This window comes from Canis lupus, chromosome 27, assembly GCF_011100685.1.
Source record: "Canis lupus familiaris isolate Mischka breed German Shepherd chromosome 27, alternate assembly UU_Cfam_GSD_1.0, whole genome shotgun sequence".
Taxonomy (NCBI): domain Eukaryota; kingdom Metazoa; phylum Chordata; class Mammalia; order Carnivora; family Canidae; genus Canis; species Canis lupus.
The window spans coordinates 20,107,654-20,114,106 of record NC_049248.1 but is presented as its reverse complement, the minus strand read 5'-3'; the positions used below and the strand labels follow the sequence as shown (position 1 = coordinate 20,114,106).

At 44.4% G+C, this 6,453-nt stretch overlaps 1 pseudogene; it reads left to right on the top strand.

The window, feature by feature from the left end:
- On the top strand, positions 1-2,542 carry LOC119877662 (annotated as a pseudogene).
- The last annotated feature ends 3,911 nt before the right edge of the window (positions 2,543-6,453 follow it).

The window sequence follows — 6,453 nt, the reverse complement described above, 5'->3', positions numbered from 1 at the left end:
ATTGAATTGAACCAAAGCGAGAGGGAGACGAACGTTGAGAGAACAAGAGGGAAGGAGAGAAAATGGCGTCCACGGATTACAGTACCTACAGCCAAGCTGCAGCCCAGCAGGGCTACAGTGCATACACCGCCCAACCAACTCAAGGGTATGCACAGACCACCCAGGCATATGGGCAGCAGAGTGATGGAACCTATGGGCAGCCCACTGATGTCAGCTATGCCCAGGCTCAGACCACTGCGACCTATGGGCAGACCGCCTATGCAACCTCTTATGGACAGCCTCCCGCTGGTTATACTACTCCAACTGCCCCCCAGGCATACAGTCAGCCTGTCCAGGGGTACGGCACTGGTGCTTATGATACCACCACTGCTACGGTCACTACCACCCAGGCCTCCTATGCAGCTCAGTCTGCATATGGCACTCAGCCTGCTTACCCAGCCTATGGGCAGCAGCCAGCAGCCACTGCACCTGCAAGACCACAGGATAGTAACAAACCCACTGAGACTAGTCAACCTCAATCTAGCACAGGGGGTTACAACCAGCCCAGCCTAGGATATGGACAGAGTAACTACAGTTATCCCTGGGGACCTGGGAGCTACCTCATGCAGCCAGTCACAGCACCACCATTGTATCCTCCTACCAGCTATTCCTCTACACAGCCGACTAGTTATGATAAGAGAAGTTACTCTCAGCAGAACACCTATGGGCAGCAGAGCAGCTATGGACAGCAGAGTAGCTATGGTCAACAAAGCAGCTATGGGCAGCAGCTGCCCACTAGTTATCCCCCCCAAACTGGATCCTATAGCCAGGCTCCAAGTCAATATAGCCAACAGAGCAGCAGCTATGGGCAGCAGAGTTCATTCCGACAGTACCACCCCAGTAGCATGGGTGTTTATGGGCAGGAGTCTGGAGGATTTTCCGGACCAGGAGAGAACCAGAGCATGAGTGGCCTTGAAAAACGGGGCAGGGGAAGAGGGGGATTTGATTGTGGAGGCATAAGCGGAGGTGGGTGGGGAGGAGGACTCGGTGGAATGGGCGCTGGAGAGCGAGGTGGCTTCAATAAGCCTGGTGGATCCATGGATGAAGGACCAGCTCTTAATCTAGGCCCACCTGTAGATCCAGATGAAGACTCTGACAACCGTGCAATTTATGTGCAAGGCTTGAATGACAATGTGACTCTAGATGATCTGGCTGACTTCTTTAAGCAGTGTGGAGTTAATAAGATGAACAAGAGAACCGGACAACCCATGATCCATATCTACTTGGACAAGGAAAGAGGAAAGCCCAAAGGTGATGCTACAGTATCCTATGAAGACCCACCAACTGCCAAGGCTGCTGTGGAGTGGTTTGATGGGAGAGATTTTCAAGGAAGCAAACTTAAGGTTTCTCTTGCTCGGAAGAAACCTCCGATGAACAGCATGCGGGGTCGTATGCCTTCCAGTGAGGGCAAAGGTGTGCCACCGCCACTCCGTGGAGGTCCAGGGGGCCCAGGAAGTCCTGGGGGCCCCATGGGTCGCATGGGAGGCCGTGGTGGAGACAGAGGTGGCTTTCCCCCAAGAGGACCCCGGGTTCCCGGGGAGGAAACGTCCATCCGGAGGAGGAAACTTCCAGCACCGGACTGGGGACTGGCAGTGCCCCATTCCGGGCTGTGGAAACCAGAACTTCGCCTGGAGAACAGAATGCAACCAGTGTAAGGCCTCGAAGCCTGAAGGCTTCCTTCCACCACCCTTCCCGCCCCCGGGCAGTGACCGTGGCAGAGGTGGCCCTGGTGGCATGCGGGGAGGAAGAGGTGGCCTCATGGACCGCGGTGCTCTCGGTGCGGTGGGATGTTCAGAGGTGGCCGCGGTGGAGACAGAGGGGGCTTTCGTGGTGGCCGGGGCATGGACCGAGGTGGCTTTGGCAGAGGAAGACGAGGCGGTCCTGGTGGGCCCCCTGGACCTTTTTTTTTTTAATAAATTTATTTTTTATTGGTGTTCAATTTACCAACATACAGAATAACACCCAGTGCTCATCCCGTCAAGTGCCCCCCTCAGTGCCCATCACCCATTCACCCCCACTCCCTGCCCTCCTCCCCTTCCACCACCCCTAGTTCATTTCCCAGAGTTAGGAGTCTTTATGTTCTCTCTCCCTTTCTGATATTTCCCACACATCTCTTCTCCCTTCCCTTATATTCCCTTTCACTATTATTTATATTCCCCAAATGAATGAGAACATATAATGTTTGTCCTTCTCCGATTGACTTACTTCAATCAGCATAATACCCTCCAGTTCCATCCACGTTGAAGCAAATGGTGGGTATTTGTCATTTCTAATGGCTGAGTAATATTCCATTGTATACAGAAACCACAACTTCTTTATCCATTCATCTTTCGATGGACACCGAGGCTCCTTCCACAGTTTGGCTATTTTGGCCATTGCTGCTATAAACATCCCCCCTGGACCTTTGATGGAACAGATGGGAGGAAGAAGAGGTGGACGTGGAGGACCTGGAAAAATGGATAAAGGCGAGCACCGTCAGGAGCACAGAGACTGGCCCTGCTAGACGCAGAGACCCCGCAGAGCTGCACTGACTACCAGATTTATTTTTTAAACCAGAAAATGTTTTAAATTTATAATATCATATTTATAATGTTGGCCACAACATTATGATTATTCCTTGTCTCTACTTTAGTGTTTTTCACCATTTGTGAAGAAACATTAAAACAAGTTAAATGGTAAAAATAAATACATAATAAATAAATAAATAAATAAATAAATAAATAAATAATAAATTGAATTGAACCTTACATATTTCTTTGGTACAGAAAATTCTCTAAACTTTCAGGATAGCACTGTGCTAGTTCTTTAAAACTATCTTCTGAGAGACTTCCTTGAAAAACAGTATTTTTCTCCATCCAGAACTACATCTAGAACACTGTCAAGATCTGTACACAGGATCTAGAACTATACCCAGGCACTTCTAGTTTTGCCTTTGGTGTAGCTATGCCTGAGTTCTAGTGACTGTCCTTTGTGTTTCAAGAGTAGAATCTTGCTCAGGACAAGGAGTAGGTTCTCCCCTGACTCTACACCCAACAGTTAGAACAGTGTTGTACATATATTCAGAGCTGTACTCTGTCGGGAGTAGTAGCTCCTTGAAACTTGATAGCATAAAGGAAATTGAAAGACCATAGATAATTCCACATACTGAATAATTAGTAAAACAGTTTCCATGTGTTATGTGGAATATAGTGAGAAATATACTTCAGGAGACATGAAGGCTAACACTCAGACATTCATTAACCTTCCCTGGGCCCCACTCTAGATTCAGGAGCTGGGAAAGGAGGAGCAGCTGGGTGCATATATTCATAAAGCACCTCATTGAAAGTCATGTGTGTGGATACTATATGGACATATGTGTCTGAATTTGGTTGGAAACACTCCCTAAGGAGTGGGGTATGTTTATCTTGGTAGAACTATAAACATGAGCCTATTTGTTAGACATATTGGCTACGATGTGTGTGTGTGTGTGTGTGTATGTGTGTGTGTGTTTGTACACAAATCCTGAAGGAGTTCAACCAGCTATAAGGACCTAGCTGCCTTCCACCCCTGGCTCTGAATGGTATATTTGTAGCAACCCTGATACTTATTTTTCATTCCAACTCAAAGAAATCTCAATGAGTTTTCTTTCTGCAAAGTTTATGGCTAAGATTCCGGGCTGCTGAGGAGCCCCTATATATTTGCTACTATCAGAAGGGGCTTGCAGAGAATGAGAAAAGGCAACCACAAAGAAATCAGCTCCTATCTTTTATCCTCTAGCCTAATACACAGCTGCCCTTGAATGTATACCACCCATGTAACCAACTGCTTCCCCTCTCCTAGAACCTCTTCCTGGAAGGTACTAAAAGCAGCCATTTTATTTACTTATTTGCTTACATGTGGGACTCTCTATTTGAGCCACCCCTGACAAAATAGAATTAAAAATTATACCAATTAAGTAATATAGAGTTGAGATTGTGAGAAACTAGTCATTTGTGAAACTAATTTCATAAAAAGCAATGACCTTTGGCAAAAGCAACAATTATAAGAGGAGTTGAATATTCTGTTTTATTCTTTGTTTACTTCTTTAGAAAACCTGTAGCAAAACTCATGAAAGTAGGAGGCAGGATGACATGCATATTGTTCATATAATATATTTATTCATTGCTCATTATTTCAAAATAGAGCTTTTCCTACTGGGAAATAGACAATAAGCAAGAAAACAAATGTTCAAATAATTACAGAGCATGAGAAACACTTGAATATAATAAAGAGGGCCTTATGATAAGAAATAACAGGGGAAAGGAGTTAAGATGGCAGAGTAGTAGGGGGACCCTGAGCTTGCCTCACCCCTTGAACATAGCTAGATCAACATCCAAATATTTTGAACATAGGCATACAATCTGAGGATTAAGAAAACAATCTACATAGTTGGAGGGAGAGAATGTAGCAGATATGAGGTTTGGAGCTGTGAAGTGGGGGAGAGGAAAGCCGAAGGGCCATGAAGGGGAAGGAATCCTTTTCATGGAGCAAAGTCAGGGAGAGGAAGAGAGTGGTGAGAGGGCAGCAGGTAGAAATCACATAATAAGTTGTGGTGAGGAGATCCCCTGGGTCACACTGGGAGAGATCGCTCTCCTTCCTGGAGAACATTTGGAAGAGTTTATTTTGCCTCTCCAAGGACAAAAAGCCAGCTGGAAGCCATTCAGTGGCACTCAACAGCAGGGACAGGAGTGTGTGCAGAAGGCAGATAACCTTGTAGCAGCTTTTTGCTCTGAGCCACAATAGGCTTAAACCATGGTGTGCACCCAGGGTGGCTCTTTTTCTTGGATAGAACTAAGCAGAGAGCAGAGACGTGCAAATTGCACACATAGTGGTCACTGCTTTTTGCTGTCTTCCACAATAGATCCAAGCCTCTACGTGACTGCTTTGCTGGATCGAGATGGAGCCAGGCATGCCACAAGCTTCTATCAGGAGGATGGGTATGCATCCACATTTTTCTAGGCCCTTTAAAATTTAGAGTTTTGAATACTAGCCACCAATTAGAGATAAAATACAGGAGATCTGTAGTGCTTGGTACATCAACATCTCAGGTACAGACAGGTTAAGTGCAGGGAATTGACAAAAGTCCAGGACACAGGAGATAATTCACTTTTCTGAGAGGGCCTCCTGAACAATGGTGACCAGGAGTTCCCCTCCTCTGGGATGAGATGGTAGGGCGATGCCATATTATACCTCCTTTACCACCCCTCAATCCTCCCACTACCAGCACAGTCAGACTCCAGAGAGAAACACAGGGCCTTCAGTGGAGGCTGGAGTTCCCTACATTAGACTTTACTCTCTGACCAGGCAGAAGCATCTTTACAAGGGCAAGTAAACTTCTGAGCCAGCAGCACAGAAGACCAACACAGCCCCAGCCATGTATCAAGCCTATTGTTTAAAGAGTGCTCCAAAAGGTCAGCGTCAGGTGGACATAGGGTCAGGATTGCTTCTCTTTTTCTTTTTCTTCATTTTTAAATTTTTTATTTTTCTGTTTCTTTTTTATTATTTTATCTTTTATTTTATATAAATATTTTTTTCTTATTTTGTCTCTTATTTGTATGAGGCTTATAATTTTTTTGTTCATATGTTGGTTTGTTTCCTTTTATTATTTTGCAAGTCAACCTTCTTATTTTTTTTCTTTTTTCTTTTTCTTTTCCTTACTCTTTTTTCCTTCTTTCCTTCTTTCCTTCTCATTCTTTGTTTGTTTGCATTTTTGTTCCTGTTCCTTTTCTCTTGTCTTAGATCAAAGCATACCTAGTTAAAGGCCCAAACACTCCCCACTACAAGCAAGGAGAAACTCTGTAGTGGAGGGACCAGTGGGAAAGAGCAACCAAAATGCAACAGCAGAGTGTACACAGCATATGCCAGAAACACTTCCTGAAGCTGCTGTTGTTGTTATTGTTGTTGTTGTTGCTCTTGTTATTGTTTTGCTGTTTTTTTTTCTTTTTTCTTTCTTTCCTAGAAAGAACAATAAGATGTAGAAATTCACCCCAAAAGAAAGAAAGGAGGTAGTACTCACAGTCAGGGATTTAATCAATACAGATATAAGTAAGATGTCTGAACTAGAATTCAAAACAATGATTATAAAGATACTAGCTGAGCTTGAAAAAAGCATAGAAGATACTAGAGAATCCCTTACTGTAGAGATAAAAGAACTAAAATCTAGTCAGACCAAAATTAAAAACGCTATTGCCAAGATCAAGTCCCAAGCGGAGGCCAAAAACAAGGGTGAAAGCAAAAGAGCAAACCAGTGATACAGAAGATAAAATTATGGAAAATAATGAAGCTTAAAAGAAGAGGGAAAGAAAACTATTAGATCACAAAGGTAGACTTAGGGAATTCATAAACCAAAGACTGTAATAAGAAATGAAAAAAAGGCACTATGGTATAGTAATGGGG